General features: G+C 41.8%; 1 long non-coding RNA gene across 2 annotated transcripts in view; it reads right to left on the bottom strand.

Annotated features, from left to right (window-relative positions):
* The window catches only part of LOC107967725 (uncharacterized), a 53756-nt gene that overhangs the window by 36690 nt on the left and 4643 nt on the right, over nucleotides 1-12423 (bottom strand). The gene's annotated exons all lie outside the window — the stretch shown is intronic.

The raw sequence follows: 12423 nt of genomic DNA on the forward strand, positions 1-12423 counted from the left end.
TTCATCAGCCTGGGTCCCTGAGGGACTACAATGAGAAGAAGATTTCTACCAGTCTGTTTTGAACATGCAGTGTGAGTGAGAAATACACTTTTGCTTTAAGCCACTGAAATTTTAGCAGCTGCTTTTTCTGCAGCATAAGTTTTTCTGTTCTGAATGATACACTTGCCATTCCCAAAGGCAGAAAGAAGAGGTAGAACCAGGATTCAAACTCAGTTCCATCTGACTCAGAGGTCAAATCTTGGCCATTACCTCCCTGCCAGTTGCAAGGGTGTTACTAAAGCCAATCCTTGAACTAGGGCTGATGAGTAAAATTTAGCACTGCGTAACTTTGAAAAAATTAAAACATGAAGACGTTTTAACGGTCTTGGGGAGGATAGAGAGGGAGCCTAATGTGACTGATCAGAGGACTGAGGGATGACATTGCAAAACCTCAGTTAGCTGTTTTTTTGTCTAAGAGAGATGAAAGTTAGAGGTACTTACAGATTCACTCAATGAATTGCATAATAATCAGCTATAGAAGTAAATATTAATTATATCCTATACAAAAGTTTCTACAGCAAAATCTGAGTGACAAGTGGCTATTTCTGTGTAGAAAGGGGTAGGATGGGGGAGCAGGGAAAAGTGGGAAGGAAGGAATTGATAAAAGTATATTTAGATGAATCAACCAAATTTAACATTTCTAATTTTAGATAAAAATTTTTGAAAGGACTATAACAGATGAAATTTGAACTAGGAATTTTAATTATTATATGATAGTTGAGAAATATATTTAGATATTTGTAGAATTTGGCTGCTTTTATATTTTCCTTTGAAAGTGTTATATGTTTTGATTCTTACTTTACTTCTTTAATGTTATATTCTTTAATAAGATTTGTTTTTCATCACCATAACAATAGAACTTCATGATTATAAATCTCTGCAGGAGACTGAGCCTAAAGCTATAGTCTGGAACTCAAGACCTTGGTGAACGTGATGAGACACATTATTACTTTACTGACATCTAATGACTGTGTAGCTTAATGGCAGAATTTTTCTTAAAGTGGCAAATAAAATGCATTGAAGTTATACGCTAAAATCATTTAGTAATAGCTGCAAATTTTTTTAAAATTCCTTATTCTCTATCACTTTCTTTGCCTTCCTTTATATTATATTCCTCTACCGAATCTTTCTTTCTCTTTCTTCCTTTATCTCAGGTGCAACATATGGTTATACAAACATATATAACCTATACACCCAAGATACTCAGCACATTTCTGAAAAAAAGTCAAAAGAAGTTACTGAGCCTACCAGAGACCTAAAGCCAGAATTTCAGAGCCTCAGAAACTTGTGTAATAAGAGATTTTATTCATTTACTTATCTAACATTTATACAAATCTCACTGTGTACCAGGAAGGAAGTTGGGTGCTAAGAATTATGGGATGAAAACTGTAGAACTTGCCCTCAAGAGCTCCACTATCTTATAGGGAATAAAGGAAGTAATTTTCGTATAGTAAAGTAGAGGTAATTATAGGTCACTCTGGAGCATCCCAGATAGTCAAACCCTACCTTTGCAGACATTTCTTTTTCTTTCTTTAATTTAATTTTATGTTACATTCCAGGATACACGTGCAGGATGTGCAGGTTTGTTACTTAAGTAAACATATGTCATGTGGTTTGCTGCACCTATCAATCCATCACTTAGGTATTAAGCCCCACATGCATTGGCTATTTATCCTAATGCTCTCCTTCCCCTCGCCCCCCCGACAGCACCAGTGTGTGCTGTTCCCCTCCCTGTGTGCATGTGTTCTCATTGCTCAGCTCCCACTTATGAGTGAGAACAAGCGGTGTTTGGTGTTCTGCTCCTGTGTTAGTTTGCTGAGGATATTGGCTTCCAGCTCTGTCCATGTCCCTGAAAAGGACATGATCTCATTCCTTTTTATGTCTGCATAGTATTTCATGGTGTATATGTATCACATTTTCTTTATCCAGTCTATTATTGATGGGCATTTGGGTTGATTCCATGTCTTTGCTATTGTGAACAGTGCCTTTGCATACATTTTAAATCATTTTCAGTTGAGTTGAGAGCATTTAGGAAAAATCAATGTATATATTACACAGAGACATCCTAGACTTGTCTCCTCCTTCTCATTTTTTGGTACTTGATAAAGGAATTAAAGCAAATTATGTATGTAAAGTACTTACGTTAGTGTCTGAAATTAAGGAAGCACTCAACATGTTACCTATTACCATTCCTCCATTCTTGTACTCATTAGACAAGATGCCAGGCACTATGGTAAGAGTTGAGGATACTAAAGTAAAAAGACAGCCCCCGACTTTAAGGAGCTTATGAGACTAGTGGAGGAAATAGACATGCAAATAAGCGATTCAATGCAATATGGTCACTATTAGATTCAAGGATTAGGAGTGGGAGAGTGAGAACTGTATTAGGCTAGTGGAACCATGTATAGCTAACCTCTGAACTGAACTGTCAAGTATTAACTAGGTTTGGCCAGGGTACCGAAAAGAAGAAGGGCATTCTAGGTTGAAGGCACAGCATAAGCAAAAACATGAAGGTTTCTGGCTGCAACAGATGTAAGCTAAAAAGAAAAACAAAATGAAAGAAAAACATGAGGGTACAAGAACACATGATCTATTCTGAGAACTTTAGGATTACTCATGTATAAAGTGCAAGAAGACAGGGATTGGTATGGGGCTACATAGGTAACGAGAACCACATCAGGAAAGGCCTTGCAGGTCATATCAAAGAAATCAGAATCTACATGTTAGGCCAGGGGGGTGATTCAGACTGTTAGCCCAAGGGCTTCATGGCTAAGAGATGTTTCATTTGGTTTGCACAGTTTTTAAAAAGCAACATGCCTAGCTAGACAAGTCACAGTGTGACTGCATATTGTTTTAGCAACATTCCATGGCATGAGTTTGTGTTGCCTGCCTGTCCCTGCCAGTGTCTGTGTTTGCAAAGACAGTTCAACCTGACAGATGATCGAAAACTACTGAGGAGTTCTGAGCAGGGGAACAACATAATTATATTTATATCTCCTTGGTAGTGACATGGTACATAAGGCAGAGAAATTAAGAATAAGAGATAGAGACAAGTAAGAGACAGCTAAAATAATCCAGACGGGAGCACCTGAATGAGGGCAGAGGAAGAGAGGACAGATGTAAAATTGATTTAAAAATTAGAAGAATTGGTTGTCCATTTTTTGTTTGTTTGTCTCATTCCTTGGTAGTAGTGGCGAGCCGAGAACAAGAGGGGAGACTCTAGAATGCTCTCCGGTTTTTAGTTAGGGCAGCTGAGTCAATGGTACACAGAGATGCCATTCCTAGAGAAGGGTTTAGAAGGATGTGAGGGTAGGTTAAGGAGTAAGATCCTGTGTTAGGTTAGGAGGAGTAGAGTCTAAGGATTTTGGTAGATATTTGGGCAAGGATGGTGGTTGGGGTAAATCACAGACCAGTAACAAACCATGGAATTGAAACTGGAATTGAGAAAGTTCTCAGATAGCCAGTTTATTTCTCCACAACTCACAGAGGAAGGCCCCATAAGCTTGGAATCAGGATAAGAATGCACTAGCTCTTCCAATGGCTGGTCCAAAGAGTCACAAGAAGAACAATAGTGATAACAGTAATACAATTTTGTAATAAAACTGTGTTTTACAGAATTCTAACTATGTGTGAGGGGCTGGATTATTTCTTTTATTCCTCATACTAACCTTATAAATAATAGGTGTACTTATTGTCCCCGTGTCACAGATGTGATAACTAAGGCTTAGAGAAGTTAAATAGGTAGCCCAAGTCACACAGTAGTAAGGGGTGGAGCCAGAACTTAACTCTTGTCTCCAGATCTCCATGCCAGTTACCAGTGCAGTATTCTGGCAACTTAGGCTGGCAGGGTAACATACGGAGTTCCAGGAAGGTTGATCTCTTTCAATAAAATATCAACCCCGTCCCTCAATATGCGCATATGCCTAAAATTTTTAACTTTAAAAAATGTATTTCTGGCCAGGCGCGGTGGCTCATGCCTGTAATCCCAGCACTTTGGGAGGCCGAGGCGGGCGGATCATGAGGTCAGGAGATCGAGACCATCCTGGCTAACACGGTGAAACCCCATCTCTACTAAAAAAAAAAATACAAAAAATTAGCTGGGCTTGGTGGCGGGCGCCTGTAGTCCCAGCTACTTGGAGGCTGAGGCAGGAGAATGGCGTGAACCCGGGAGGCGGAGCTTGCAGTGAGCCGAGATCGCGCCTCTGCACTCCAGCCTGGGAGACAGAGCGAGACTCCGTCTCAAAAAAAAAAAAAAAAAAAAAAAAAAAAAATTATTTCTTAGGGGCCTGAAGGGTTAGGAGGGAAAGTTTCTCAAATCCACTATTCAGGTCTGAATACCTCTGGGAGGTGAAGAGCTGGTTTGAATATGCAAAGGTTCTCAGCCTCAGGGCACTTTAGAAGCACCTGGGTTGTTTTTTGTTTGTTTTTTGTTTTTGTTTTTGTTTTTCTTTTTTGAGACGGAGTCTCCCTCTGTCGCCCAGGCTGGAGTGCAGTGGCCTGATCTTGTAATCTCCGCTCACCGCAAGCGTCGCCTCCCGGGTTCACGCCATTCTCCTGCCTCCGCCTCCCGAGTAGCTGGGACTACATGAGCGCCCGCCACTATGCCCGGCTAATTTTTGTATTTTTAGTAGAGACAGAGTTTCACTGTGTTAGCCAGGATGGTCTCGATCTCCTGACCTCGTGATCCGCCAGCCTCGGCCTCCCAAAGTGCTGGGATTACAGGCGTGAGCCACCGTGCCCGGCTTACCTGGGGGTGTTTTTAAAGCTATCAATGTGCTAATTGGTCTGGGCCACATATACTATGTATTTTTTAAAACAGTGATTCAAATTTGCATCTAGGGTTGCAAACCAATGGTAGTGGCCTGAAATGCAAATTCTCAGTGAAAGGCAAATCATAAACTGTGGGTTGGACCTCAGCACTTGGTGTTTTCTTAAGCCTCCCAGGTGATCTGGGTCAGTCCTCTAGTGGGGTTAATGAGCCTCCATGGGAGAGAACAACAGGTACAGGGAGAGGACCTAGCCTTGGGCACTGGAGGGGTAAGAGAAGATTCTGGAAGGGGAGCCTGATCAGAAGATAAACTTCCTTTCTGTAGGATCTGAAAAATCTGATCTGTCCTTCCCCACGTGTGGGCTTGCCGCCCGTGTCTTGGCTTGTTCAAGGGAGCCTAGGACAGAGCGGGTTATGCTTCTCACAGAGGTCTTGTGGATGAGTAGCTGAAGCCCCCTGGAGAGAAAGGCCAGAGAGTCTCTCTGCGGCTGAAGCAGAGCCGCTGAGAAAGGTGAAGCTCCACCGCATGACCACAAGGTCGCGCCACACTCGCCCTCCCATCAGTATTTATGGGAGTCAGGAGTCCAAGAATGGAGGAGAATGAGGGGGACGGCAAGGGAGTGGGGAAGTTCCGAGCAGAAACTGTGGGCAGAGTGGAACTCATGAGCTGGGAGGACAACTAGCATTTATTTTTGTATAGTTTTTTGAGGGAGAGTAAACAGAAATACCACTTGCTGGGAAAGTTATGTAACGGGAGGATGCTTCCTCCTCATCCCCAGAGAGCTAAATGGAACCATATTGGGCCCTCCTCAGCCACTCGGGGAGACGCTTTTCAAGAGAGTGAAATGTTTTATTAAAGAAACTCCAAGAAGGGAGGAAAGAAGCCCAAAAGACAGGCAGCCTGACAGGTCGACAGATGGAATCAGCCCTTCTCATGCAAGTGGCTGAAAGCTGAAAGTCAGTTCCTCTGAAGGTAGAGCGGTAGTTCACAGATCCACAAGGCCTTTCATCTGCGTGCTCACAGCTCCAGACTGATGGCAAATGGAGAGATTTACAGTGTCCCGGGAGAAGCAGAAATAGGGGTCCACACTCCAAGTCTGCTTAGATGATAGCAAATGGAGCGGAGCCCCTGGAGTTTGTAAACTAGGGCCTTCTATTCAGTTTTGTCATGTCCGTAAAATAAGGATAAAAGAGATCTCTTTCTCTGGGCGGTTGTGAAGATTAAGTAAAATATGTATGGGAATTGCCTGGCATGTAATAGGTACTCAACAAATGTCTCTTCCATGTTCCTCTTCCTCAGAAGTGCTCAACAGCTGTATGGTCAAAATATCATCGACTAGTCACACTCTTCTCACTTTTTTTCAAGTGAGAATACAAAAAGGAAATAAAACTTTCTTCTCCTGGATGAAGAAACCACAAATGCAATTCTTAATTCAATCTAAGGAATTTTATTAGTTAAAAGTAACTGACCTTTAATTGCTTCTCGGCCTTTTGGCTAAGATCAAGTGTAATAATAACTGCACTTTAGATAAACTTCCCAAGTTATGATATTGCCACTCTATAAGAATACTAATGAATAATAGATAAACATCACTTTTCATTTCAGTTTACACAGCTTACGGTTTCTTTCAATTATCAGGGTCTGTACTTTTACAGGTCTTATCTCAGCCCGTTAGCTAGTCATCAATTGCAAATTTATTAAACATTTCAAATGATATTGTGAGCTAAAGACAGACTACCTACCTGAATTGCCAACATCACTTTCAGAAGACTTCTGGGGGCTATGGCCTCAGGAACACAGCCCTGTCCCATACAGCTCTAGAAGTGACCATTTTTTTCTAGAACAAAAACCTGGGTAAATATTCACTGCAAGGAGACACTTCTATTAAGACGTTCTCCAGCCCCCTCTTGATGGTCAAATGCAGTGGAGACTTCAGTCTTTATCCTACTGCTCCTCCAGGCTGTATTTGCTGCTCTGCACCTCTGTATAGACATACTTCCTTGGCTCGAGTAACACCATTGGCTCATAATTCTTAACTCTTTTCATGTCACTTTTTGGTGTCATCCTTGGGCTCCTCTCTTCCTTGTTTTACTTATAGAAGGTGATTCCCTGGGTTTTGTCCTTGACTATTCTCTTTTCGCTCTGTGGGCTTTACCTTGATTGATCTTGTCCTTTCTCTTTCAGATTTAATCACCTCCCATATGCTGATGACATGCAGCAGAGACAGTAACGCTCACCACAAGTTACATTCGCACCTCTACATTTCTCAGCCCCTGCAGTTAGGTGGGGCCATAAAACTAATTCTGTCAATGAAATGTGAGCAGACATGATCTGTGTCACTTCCAGGCTGAGGAGTAAAAGGCATAGGTGTGATTATTTAGTCTTTCTTTTCTCTTTCCCAAGTGACTGAGACGCACTCATGTTCTAGATACTGAAGTTACAAGATGATGCAACCTTGCCAACTTGAGTCCCTAAGTAATGATAGGAAACAGATTCCCTCAATAACACACACTTGACAGTATGAGTTAAAAAATAAACACCTTTTTTGCATTAAGTCACTGAGATGTGGGGATAGTCTGTTACTGCAACATGACCTGTCTTGTCCTGACTTCGAAGTCTAGTACCTAGCCTTATATCAACATCTAGTAGTTAATAAACAATTTGTATTAACAAAACAAATAGCCATCTTTATCCCTCACTGCTTCCCACAGTTTCATATTTATTGTTCCCATCTGCTTCTAGAGAAGTCCATTTCCCAGAACTGCTCCTCTTCTAGTATTCCATACCTCTGTTAGTAGCACAGCAGACTCTCGAGTTATTGAACCAAGAAAGAGGAATCAGCCCAGAAACCTTCCATTGCCACCCCACTCCAGTGAATCACGAAATGCTTATAAAAATACCTCCTAAATATCTCTTCACCTTCCTCATCGGCTCTGTAAAGACTTGCCTGGACTGGTGGAATCCAATCTTGACCATTCTTCTCTCTCTTGCCCTGACCTCCACCTGTCAAATCTACCCTCCCCACTCTAGTCAGAGGAGATCGTCTAAATTACAAGTCTGACCATGTTTAAAACCACTTGTGAGTCTCTGACACCTACAAAATAAAGCCTGAACTTTTTGGCTTGTCACAGAGGCATCCTAGCACACATGGCCTGGACCCTACCTGAACCTCCGGCCTGCTGTCTGACCTCTGCCACATTGCCTTTTGCAATTGTAATATTAATACTTCCTAATTCCTTATAGCTCCACCTGCATTGTGCAGTCTCATGCCTCCTTTCCTGACTCTGTACCTGGCTAGACTGTATCAACTATCTAAGATTTACCTGGACATCATCTCTGCCAGAGGGCCTTCCCTAGTCCTCACCTTCACCCTTCCTCTGTATTTTCATAGCACCCAATTTCAATTTTTATTACAGTGTTGTGGCTCCACTGTTGTTCATACACATGAGAGTAAACATGCACTTCTTGACAGGCAAAAATAGGCCAAGGATCTTTTTTGACTCCCTCAAGACATGTTTTATTTGGAGATTATTTGGTTCCAGATCTTTGTCATTTCCTTCCTTAGGTCTCATTATAATCTACCTGAGGAGTACTCAGTATATAGTCTTCTTGCCTCCCCTCCTCTCTCCCCTCCCCTCCCTTCCCCTTCTCCCTCTCTCCCTCCCTCCCTTCCTTCCTTCCTTCCATCCTTCCTTCCTTTTTCCTTCCTTCTTTCCTCCCTCCCTTCCTTTTTCCTTCCTTCCTTCTTTCCTTCCTTCCTTCTTTCATTTTTCTTTCCCTACTCTTTCCTTTTCCCTTTCCTTTCCCTTCTTTTCTTTTTTCCTCCCCCCTTTCATCCTTTCTTTGTTCCTTCTGGCTCTAGGGTCAGAATGACCAGGTTCAAATCCAAGCTTTACCACTACTTATTAACTGTGTGACTCTAGAAAAGTTTCCTAAATTCTCTGAGCCTTATTTTCTTCATTTGGAAAATGGGAATAGTCATATTCTCTATAGACATATTCATCTCACTGGATTGTTGTAAGATTTAAATAACATGTACATATAAATTACTTAGAACAATGTGTGATACAGGGTAAGCACTCAAATACACATTTTCTATTATTACTTTATTTTATCTGTTCAGTGAATAACTAACTAGCAATCAACATTTAATAGCACTTTCTAACCCTGGAATCTAAGTTAAGCTGACCAGTATCTTGGATCTGGGCCCAATCCCTATTCATGTGCCCAAATCTTTCTGTCTAGGGTGCTGCAACCAACATTCCATACCAGAGTTTTTAGCCATTTGGTTTAAGACTTGTTCCCCCCTTAAAGCACAGATACCACATAAAGTTTTATCAATCATTTATAATGCCCTCATTGAAGTAGGCCCAGACAACTCCAGCTGGAAACAATAATAATTCATATTTGTATGGCACTTTACAATTTACAAAGCACTCTCACATGCCCTTGATCTCCTGATCTTTAGAATAGTGCTGTGGGTTACGAGAAGCAGACATGATCACGATTATTACCATTTAAGAGAAGAAAATACTGAGATTCAGAGTTTATGAGCGCAAGTTCCCACAGATGGCTTGCCATGTAGCGGAGGCTCATTTTCAAGCTTTGTGGCTCCTGGGCCCAGTCTCTTTCTGCTCCCCCATGCTTACGTAACCTCTGATACTTTCTAGCAGCAGTACAGGCCCTAGAAACCTGGGGCCTATTACAGAGTTGTAGAGGCAGGCAACTCATGTCGTGGTATGAATGGTTTTAGAGACTTGGGGAATATCAGGGTGAAATGAGACTTTAAAGATTATCTGTTCAAGATCGCGCCACTGCACTCCAACCTGGGAGACACAGCGAGACTCCGTCTCAAAAAAAAAAAAAAAAAAAAAGATTATCTGTTCAAGAGCCCAAGATTGGAATCAAGTTTACTGAATTCACACCCAGCTCTGTCACTTGCTATTGAATCTTGAGAAAAGCATTTAACTTCTCTGTGCTTGAATTTTATCACCTATAACATGCCTGACAGTAGTTACTACAGAGTGAGAGCAGATGAGATTACTCATTTACAGCACTTAGTTAATGAATGTTAGCCATTAGCACTAACATTATAGTGTAATTATTATAATCTATGATGACATATTAGTTATAATAGTGCGGAAATCTGAGGTAGCTCCCTTTTCTGCAAGAAGTTTCTAAATCAGAATGGAAGGACATTGAACAGTTAGCAGGGGAAAATATCTACAGAGAGTAGATGGCAGGGGAGAGGGGGTTTCAAACTGAAGTCAAAGGCTGGCCCTGCTGAGGTCATCCAAGGAGATGGATGGGACAGAGGAGGGTAGAAACACGGCAGGCTTTGAATTCCTCTCCCAAGCTATTAAACTTGGCAAGAGCCCTTGACATCTGGCTGGCTGATCATTGACTGACAGGTTGTATTAATCAGGGTTCTCCATAGAAACAGAACCAAAAAGTTGTGTGTGTGTGTGTGTGTATACAGTATACACACACACACAGACAGCAAGATAGAGAGAGGGAGAGATTTATTATAAGTAATTGGCTCACGCAACTATGGAGGCTGAGGAGTCCCAGGATCTGCGGTCAGCAAGCTGGAGACCCAGGAGAGCCAACGGCATAGTTCAGTCTGAAGGCTTAAGACCCAAGAAAACCCCAATTTAGTCCAAAGTTAGGAAAAGGCCAGTGTCCCAGCTCAAGAGCTCAGGCAGGAGGAGTTCCCCCTTACTCACATGAGGGTAAGCCTTTTTGTTCTTTTCAACCTTCAACTTATTAGATGAGGCCCACCCACATTAGGAAATGCAATCCACTTAACACATTCGGGTGAATTCATGAGGTTTTTAGCACAGTATTTAATATTCAACACGTGGGAGTAGATGAGGGTACAGAGGAATATGCTCTGATTTGCAGATGTCACCTGTGCCACATAATGCTCTCCTCTTGTCTTGAATGGGGAAACATGGAAAGTTCCTAGGACAGGGACTGACTAGCACATACCAGGTATGCAACAAACATTAGTTCCTTTTTTCCCCCATGAACACAGAAGGAGCAGCTTATTAGCAAGTCACAACTGATAAGATTATTTATAAATTCATTGCCCTTTACAAATTTAGAGGACCGAACAAATGACCTGGACCCACCCTCACACTTTACAGGCAAGGAAACCAAGACCCAGAGAGCCATAGTAATGTACTCAGCTTGGAAAAGCAGAGACTGGAACCCAAGTCCCTGAATGTTTATCTGGGACCTTTTTACCATTTGCATCATCCACTAGGTCTGCAGGAAGATAATTCAGTCATTCAACAATTATTTATGGCTAGCCCTGAAAGATACACTGTGGGGGATCACAGATATTTATAATCTAATGGGATTGACAAGTGTTAAGTAACAGCAGCATTTAAACCAGCATTTCACTGGTAGGACAATTAGTGTGAGGCCATCAGTGAAATGCATAAAACACACAGGAAAAGAAATGGCCCCATTATTTAAGTAATTTAATGATTAACAAACATTTTATTGAGCTCCTAATTGCATGAGGCATTTTGCTAGGCTTGAGAGATACATGGTCTCTACCCTTAAGGATCTTAAGTTTAGATGGGATGATATATGTGGAAATAAATAATTGCAACACATTATTTTTTTAAATATCTGCAAGAAAGGTATTTGCAAGGACTGTGTAAGCTCAGATGACTTTAGGAGCACTAAGGAGATAGCTAAGACTGTTTCAGGAAGCCAAGTTCAGGGAAATGACACTGGAACTGGGTTCTCAAGTATAATTAAGAGTCCACTGGTGGGTAATGGAAGAAGCCGCTTCTCGGGAGGAGAAGAAAAAGGCTTTGCAAAGGCCTACCAGACAAAAAGCATGGTTTGTTACTTAGGGAACTGGAACATGGTTGTGTAGAGTGAGTTTGGGCTGTAAGCTATATTATGTCAGGCAGGGCCAGGATAGTCAGGAAAGGCCAGATCTCAGGGGCCATGACCACTCGGTCTCGAAGCTTGGATTTGTTTGGTGTAGGAGATGAGAACTTTGCAATTTTTTTTCTGTATTCCTATGGGAATGTTCTATAATATTCCTGTGGGAATATTTCTGTAATGAATGTAGATGACTACACTCATCAGAGGAAGCACGTTATTTTAAAAGAAAGCAAAATCTGCTTGGTGTCCATATGGAGGGTAGAGGACATTCAATATCAGGAATAGAAACAGGAAGCCAAATTAGGAGAATTGCAAATTGTTGAGAAAGTGGATCAAAATTGGAGATGCAGAGAAGAGAAAATATCTGAGAGGATGTGAAAAGGAGAGGGGAGTAAGGGACTGAGTGGATGTGGGTAGCAGGAGAGGAAGTGGTCCAGTGAGACTCCCAGAGGGTGCTGACATGAGATGCAAGTCAAATGTCAAGCAGCTGCCTCTTGTGACTTCTGTATTCTCAGCTAGACTGAAAATGCCCTTAGGACAGAGACTTCTGTGTTCTGGAGGTGTCTGATCATGTCTCATACAGAGCCCTGCTCCTCTCTTGCTCTCTGTCTGAGGGGCAGAGCGAGGCTGGGGAGCACTGGAATATGAGTTATGGTTAAAGTTGTCAGATAAAAGACAGGACACCCAATTAAATTTGAATTTCTGA

The sequence above is a fragment of the Pan troglodytes genome, chromosome 1, assembly GCF_028858775.2.
Source record: "Pan troglodytes isolate AG18354 chromosome 1, NHGRI_mPanTro3-v2.0_pri, whole genome shotgun sequence".
In the NCBI taxonomy this organism is placed as follows: Eukaryota; Metazoa; Chordata; class Mammalia; order Primates; family Hominidae; genus Pan; species Pan troglodytes.